This window comes from Mustela erminea, chromosome 8 (assembly GCF_009829155.1).
Source record: "Mustela erminea isolate mMusErm1 chromosome 8, mMusErm1.Pri, whole genome shotgun sequence".
Lineage (NCBI taxonomy): Eukaryota > Metazoa > Chordata > Mammalia > Carnivora > Mustelidae > Mustela > Mustela erminea.
In genome coordinates this window covers 18,618,891-18,626,686 of record NC_045621.1, presented here as the reverse complement: position 1 = coordinate 18,626,686, position 7,796 = coordinate 18,618,891, and positions in this window count along the sequence as shown.

The following is a 7,796-nucleotide window of genomic DNA, read 5'->3' as shown; positions in this document are numbered from 1 at the left end:
TTTGTGTCCCATGCTGTTCCCTCTTGATTCACAATTTCCCTGATGATGTAAGGAAGGGTTGGTATAAGCATGTCTTTAAAGCAGCAAGCTTGTTTTGGGAGGTTAACCCATGCAAATTATTTGACACACATTTGAGATGTATGTTTAGCCCAGTTTTCTAATTTTGTGAATATAAAGCAAGAGGCTTAATGTATATCCCCTGAGCTGTTAATGCTCTTGAGAACTTTTTGTCTGCCCCATTTAGGGCTAAATAGTTTTGGTTATTTGAGAGTAGGATATGAGTTCTGAGAGGTTCTCATTTCATGCTTTTTGGCTTAATTTCTTTTTCTTTCTTTTTTTTTTTTTTTTTAAAGATTTTATTTATTTATTTGAGAGAGAGACAGTGAGAGAGAGCATGAGTGAGGAGAAGGGCAGAGAGAGAAGCAGATTCTCCGTGGAGCTGGGAGCCTGATGCGGGACTCGATCCCGGGACTCTGAGATCATGACCTGAGCCGAAGGCAGTCGTCCAACCAACTGAGCCACTCAGGCGTCCCTGGCTTAATTTCTGATTTGGGTATATAAACAAAGGATTAAATACAAATAAAATTTTAGCTGCTTTTTGAAAACTAAAATCTTGGTCCCCCATGTGCTGTGCACAGGCTATCGTCCTCAAAAGCTGTAGGTTTTCCCTTAGCACTCCCCTTTTTCAAATGTTGTTCTTGTGTTTCTTGCTTAGGCTTTCCCCTCCTCTTTGTAATGCATAGGGTGACAATGAAATCGGTTTTAAATCTCACTCCTTCATGGGAGGTTAGCTCCCTGAGGAGAAGCTCCTTCCATACTGGATTCCCTGAAAGACTGCGGCGGGGTCCTCTGGAGAACCAGGACTGTTCTGTGCCTCTTCCCTGGCTGCCTCCCAGTAGCCAGTGTCTCAGAGCCATAGTGTTGAATGAAAAAGATACATTCCATTTAGAGAGGACTGGTCTTTGGGGTAAATGATTGCTTCGTTGTTTTATGATTACCTTTGACAGACCTTATGAATGAAGACACACATTTTTTTTTTTTTAACAAGGTACAAGATTAACAGCTTCAGCAAATTTAGGTAAGAAGAATGTTATAATCTCAGTATGGTATTTGGTACTAGAGATAGATTTCCTTTGTAAAACATTAGAAACAAGACTTCTTTCCTCTTAACCTTTCAATGACTATCTTGGATGTGAAAATACCCAACATGTTATTTTCTGCATATATTTTAGAGGTTTTACTTTAATAAAGATTAATTACGAATTAAAAGTTCTGAGCATTCTATGATGTACTGGTTCAACACAGTTCTTATATGTGCACATGAAAGAGAAATATCCATAACTTAGCAAATCTGTAAAATACCAGTAGTGTGCCATGAACATGGAAGGTCTTTGAAAACAAGTGAAGGAGGAGCTGCGCAGTATCATCAACGCTGTAATGAAAGACCAGTCCCATTCAGGTATGTTGTTAGTTTTTGGTTTTTTTTTTTTAAAGATTTTATTTGACAGCGACACAGCGAGAGAGGGAACACAAGCAAGGGGAGTGGGAAAGGGAGAAGCAGGCTCCCCACGGAGTAGGGAACCGCATGCGGGGCTCGATCCCAGGATGCTGGGATCATGACCTGAGCCGAAGGCAGAGGCTTTAACCCACTGAGCCACCCAGGCACCCACTTTTTATAAGTATTTTAATTGAGTTCAGCTCCTTTAATATCTTTGGCTTTGGAGGACAGATATTGAAATAATTGTTGGTATAGATGGAGACAGGTGGGATGGGGTGGGGATGGGGAGCTTCAGGATGCCTGGATGCGCTACCCGTGAAGTGAAGCAAGCATAAATTGGTGGTTTTACATGTTCATAATAAGAATCGGAAAAGGTTGAAGGTAGCTTTTTGTTGTTGTTTTAATAGAAGAAAATAAAAGGCAAGAAAAATTCATCTGGAATAGTTGGGTGGTTTGTGGTATTTTTTGGCTTTGGGTTTCAAATGTTGTTGCAGGCTAAGTTCCCTGGGGAAATAGAGGTAGAGGTTAGGGTGCAAAGTTTAAATGGGACTGCTTCCAGATCGACATCTCTGAGGAGGTAAAAAGTATCAAGCCTGGGAAGGAGGGGGAAGTTGGGTTGGGACGCAGTTATGAAATCCTCTGAGAACGGAGAGCGAGAATGGCCCTGCACTTGGGCCTATTAAGGCAAGGGGGTGGGACTTTATATCCCAGTGGAGGAGATTAGTCGTATGACCTGAGGGGCCTGACTTTAAGGGAAAGAAAATAACTGGAGAGGATCTCAGCTCAGGGCCATCAGCCAACATTCCCACTGCTTCATGGGGGTGAGGGGTCGGGGGGAGAGGCTATCCCTGGATAGCATGCCAGCGTCCACCATAAATGTCAGTAAAGTTGTGACATGTTTCTCTTATGTTCAGGGATTTAATTGATCCCCAAAGTGTGCATTCTAAGTGTGCTTGTTTTACCCTCAAGGATAGAAACCCAGTCCAAACTTACTATACACTAAGCCTTGATTCTCGCATTGCTCAGTTTCTTAGAACTCTTAGACAGTTATCCAGCGGCTATTAGTGACTTTTCCCAGAACTAAAGCCAAATACTGGTGCCAAGATGCTATGTTAAAATATATGTATATATGACATTAGGTTCTTAGAACTACCATTACTATAAAGTATGCTGTCATCTTCTAAGTGGATTACTTCTTGATGGTATCTTGCTTTAGTTCATGATAGATGTATCCGAAGCCCTGGTACCATCTTTGGTTAGTTTCTAGTGGAATATTTATTCCTTCATACAGAAGGATCAGAATTCTAATCAAAATACTTTATCTAAATTAACTGAACATTAAATTGAAAACTCAGGGCAGAATAACAACAGTGTCTGGAATGTTTCATCTTACCAAATACAACTTATGCTCCTAGAAGACAATACCTCTTTCAAGTGTTAACATGGTGCCTTCTTCATAAAAGGCAGGTGTTTTCAAAGGGGTAAATAAATGTTTACTCATGAAAAATACAGATTCAAAAAAACCCCAACAGATTCCTTTACAGACGAGTTACCTTATTGCTTAATTTCTGTGCTTTACTTTCCCTTGCCCAAGGTGTAGGGATAATGAGAGATCAAAAAATAAAGCCTACTCTCAAAAAGTTACTATCAACTTATAGAAAAAGATTCACCTCTAATATCAAATCTATTTACTCTCTATGCTTTTAGTTTGTGGTGATTGATAGGAGGATTTATCAATTTTCAAATCAAGAGAACAAAATTTTAATTAAAAAATCACTTTTTAAATGTACACATATAGGTAAGAGGCCCTAGATATAGGGCCTGACATCGTAGTTGGTGAAAGTCATGTGATTTATTTTAACATCAGAGATGTGGTCACAGTTCTGCTGCTACCCCAGAACCACTACCGAGGCAGACGTAGTGGCATTTTCAAGGTCTTTAACAAGAATGAGGCAAGACACGGTTGTGCGCATGGAGAACCTTGTTCTGGGAAACAAGAGGCTTTGTTTCTCTGGACAGACAAGCACTGCATGAAATCAGGGCAGATTTCTTCTTAGTTCTTTGTCACTTTAAAAACAGGATTTGCTAGCTCAGAAGTTTCTTTCCACTCCTAAGTCATGTTATGCTTTTCTTTCCACAACCAGCAAAGTGTTAAAATTTAACACTAGAAAAGCCGGGACAATGAGAAACTCTTTCCTAGCTAAGAACAACTGCTTCTGAGGAAGATTAGAAGGGAAAACCCTGTGAAAGAGGCGTGAAAAGAAGGCCTACCTACTACAGAGCCTTGTGTTAAGGCTGGTTCTGCTATTCTTAACTCCTAAAAAAAAAAAAAAAAAAAAAAATTACATACACTATATTTGAAGTATGACATTAAAAAATACTAACCAACATATTTTTTTTTATTAATTTAGCAGATTCTTAATGCTTAGGAAGCAACCTCCAAATATGAATAAAACCATATTTAATAAATGACAATTTCCACTTCTTGGTATCTATCCTAAAGATAAACTAGCTTGTATTTTTACTAACGTGTGTATCTGTAACAGTGAAAAGTCACAACTTAAGTGTGCACAAGAGGGTCCTTACTAAATAAACTGAGGTATCTATACAGTAGGGCAGTGCACACTAGTTAGCAAGACTGAGGCAGATGTACATATACTGAAATAGAACTGACAAGACACATTCAGTGAAAAAGTACCATTTATGTAAAAGGGAGAGGAGGAGAGAATAGACATTGCATTTGCATGTGCACGCACAGATTGTCACTAAAAGGATACGCAAGAAACTGCTTTGTACTGCTTCCCCCTGTGTAGTTTTTTCCAAATGTGAAGTGAAAAAAATGAGAACATTATCAAGAAAGTGAAAAGGAAACTTAAGAAAATGGGAAAAATAACTGCAAATCACATTACCTGTAAGAGTCTAGTATCCAAAAATATTTAAGGAACCCCTAAAACTCAACAACAAAAAACACCATTAAAAAATGAGCAAAAGACTGGGACATTTCTCCAAGTAAGATTTACAAATAACCAACAGACCCATGAAATGATTCTCCACATCATTAAAGAGCTGCAAATCAAAATCACAAGATACCTCTTCACACCCATAAGGATAGGCACAATTCAAACAAAAACAAAGAACAAATGTTGGCCAGGGCATGGAGAAATCGGGACCCTCATACATCTCTCGGAGGAGTGTGAAGTGGTGCGGCAGCTCAGGAGAAATCTGGCAGTTCCTCAGAAAGTAAACCCAGAGTTGCCATATGGCCCAGCAATTCCACTCCTAGGTAGCTCTCCAACAGAACTGAAAACGGGACTCAAATACTTGCACATGAATGTTAATAGCAGCACTATACACAAGAGCCAAAAAATGGAAATACCCAGCGTCCATCAAGGGATGACTGGATAAACTGTGGCTCACATAATGGATTATTACTCAGCCATAAAGAGGAATGAAGTAGTGGTAAGAACTAGTGTGGAGGAAATTCAAAAACATGCTAAGTGAAAGAAGCCAGACACAAAAGGTCACATATGGTTCTATTTACATGAAATATTCAGAACAGGTAACTATAGAAACAGCAGATTGGTGGATGCCAGGGCCTGGAGGAAGAGGAAAATGGAGTAACTCTTTAATAGGGACAGGCTTTTGGCAGTGATGTGTTGGAACTGGATATACAGGGGGCGGTAGCACATTGCGAAGGCACTAAATACCACTGAACTGTTAACTTAAAAAAAAAAATGGTCAATTTTGTTACGTGAATTGCAGCTCAATTAAAAACAAAAGTAGCATTCAAGTGCCTAGAAATACCTCTCCTCTCTCCTCTTCACTTGTTAGGACTTCATGAGAATTCTAAGTCCCAAATTTGGTCAGTGTGCCTAAGAAAGATGTGGAGAGTGGAAGGCTATTGCTGATTAAGGCAATTCTGGGCTTTTGCCTTAAGCAGTTGAGTGGAACAGTGGCATCTTTTATAAGATGGCAGAAACCAGCTGAAGAATGAACAGATTTAGAGGAGAAATTAGAAGTTCTGTTTTGGACCTCAGTTTTGCAATCTGAGTAGAGATGACAAATCGGAGTTTGTAGCACAGAGTTGAAATTGTATAAATGTTTTAGAAAGGTTTCTTTGGCTGTCTCAGCTTCTTGAGGGCAGGGACTTCTTATTGCCCAGAAGTGTGTCTTCAAGTATTTGTGAAAAAAGAAAGAAACAACAAAGGTATGGGCAAAGAGAAGATGGGTACTCTAAGGTACCGTATGGTTTTATTGGAGGCCCAAGCACCTGAACAACACGGGTTACAAGGAGGATGGCCATAGGTCCTGATTTACTCAGCACAATCCTGCTGTCCCTATTAATTAGTATCACCTTTTTACTCTTAAAAATGTCTGCAGAATAACTTACACGGTCATGCTCTGTAGAAAAACAATAAGATTTATATAACAAGCTTCATAAACACGTCATGGTAATTTTTAAAAAAAAAGTTCTTTAGAATAAATGCAACTGCTTATTTTCAGAAATTGAATCAATAGGAGAATCTTTTATTATGCTTTAAGCAAAGAGCAGATTAACCACACCCTCTCCCATTTCCTTCCATTTTATATGATCACAGAACTTTAGAATTACAAAGGGACCTGAGAAGTTTTCTATTCTTATTGTTCTTCCAATGCAAACACGTATTTTATGACACTGGAGACAGCTCCTTGTTTGTCTCCCACCGGTTTTCTCAATAGGGTGGTAATATCTCCAATCTTCAAATAGGCACCTGTTCAATCTTACTGAACAAAAAAATCTTGTGCTAAAAATGAGGAATACAGTAAAAGTAAATAACTGAAGATATGTTCTTGTTGCTCACATTAGTTTTGTTGCTGTGCAACAAGCCTGTGAAATATTCTAACATAAAATTTGCTCATTTAACAAAAGTAATAAACCCAAGTTCAAGAAACTATAAGTCAACACTACTGACAAGAGAAAATAGAGAGATCCCATCCCCAAAAAAGAGACTTACAGAGTTTTTAAAAGCATGTTTATGTGACTGCACATAAATGTGTGTAAAAAGGGCATTATGACAGTTGATACCACAAAGATTACAGTAAGAAAAAAGCACTTTATGACAATATTTCACAAATTCACAAGGATCACTTTAATATACAAAGCAATTGCTACCATTCTGAACACAAAGCAGCTAATATGTACATAGTGTTAATAAAATGCATTATAACTCAGTACATTTTCTCTCTTTACACAGAGCACAAAAGATTTAGGTAAAAAAATTAAAACAGGGATGTTTCTAGAATGTAGGGAATTTTATTAGAAATGTATTTCCCTCATTATAGTTATTTATTTAGTATTCAACTCCAATAGCAACATCAGAGTTAAAAATCAATACCCTGTTTTGTGCTGATAGTTTTGTGGGGGAGGTATTCTTTACCCCAGTCCTCAAGGAAAAATTAAAACAAAAACAAAAAGCATCTTTCTCTCTAGAAACTTCCCTGATTATTTTGTTTCTAAAAAGTTTCAAGTGATACATCTAGGTTAGAAATCATTCCTTCTGTGGGTGGGGATGACAAGTGACATGTGGACACATCAGCTAGAGACACTCTCCATGGAAAACTGCTAACTAGCACTCTTCTTTGCCACCCCTAATAAATCCATACTCACAGAACAAGGTTGACAAATTATTTCCCACTTTTAATATAAATAATTTTATTACATACACAAATTGGAGTGGCACCTGGATAAAAATACGTCTATAAAGCATTTACCAATTCAATTTTAAAAACATAAGAAAATAAAACCTCCCAAACACAATGACAGATCATTTCACTTGGCCAACTAACATAAGATGATTACCTGCAGGGATTTTCTTCCTTCCCCACCAATTTGTAAACTACCTCAGATTTCCTCTCACATGTCTCAGATGCTCCTCAGACAGAAGCTTGGAAATGCCATACTTGTGTAGGCAAGTATCGTATAATGCCTGTGTAAAGTAGGTAAATCTAAATTTCCTACTCTTTGACCCTTTTCAAAGACATTTCCCACAGATTGTTCATTTTTCTTTTACTTGCTGGTGAGAATAATTAAAAACGTGTCATGTTATGCCCAGCTAGGACCTGCACCCACAGTACCAGAATGCAGACAGGTCAATATCTTCCCTCTGTGCTAAACAACTCTGCCTGTTTATAATATCATCTTGCTTCACAGGCTTTGTTCTATTTTTTTTTCTATTTTTATTTTTTTAAAAAATAAATTTCAAGCTAAAACACCTGAAATATAATCCCTCCATTCAAACATTATCTGGTCCCTCTCAAA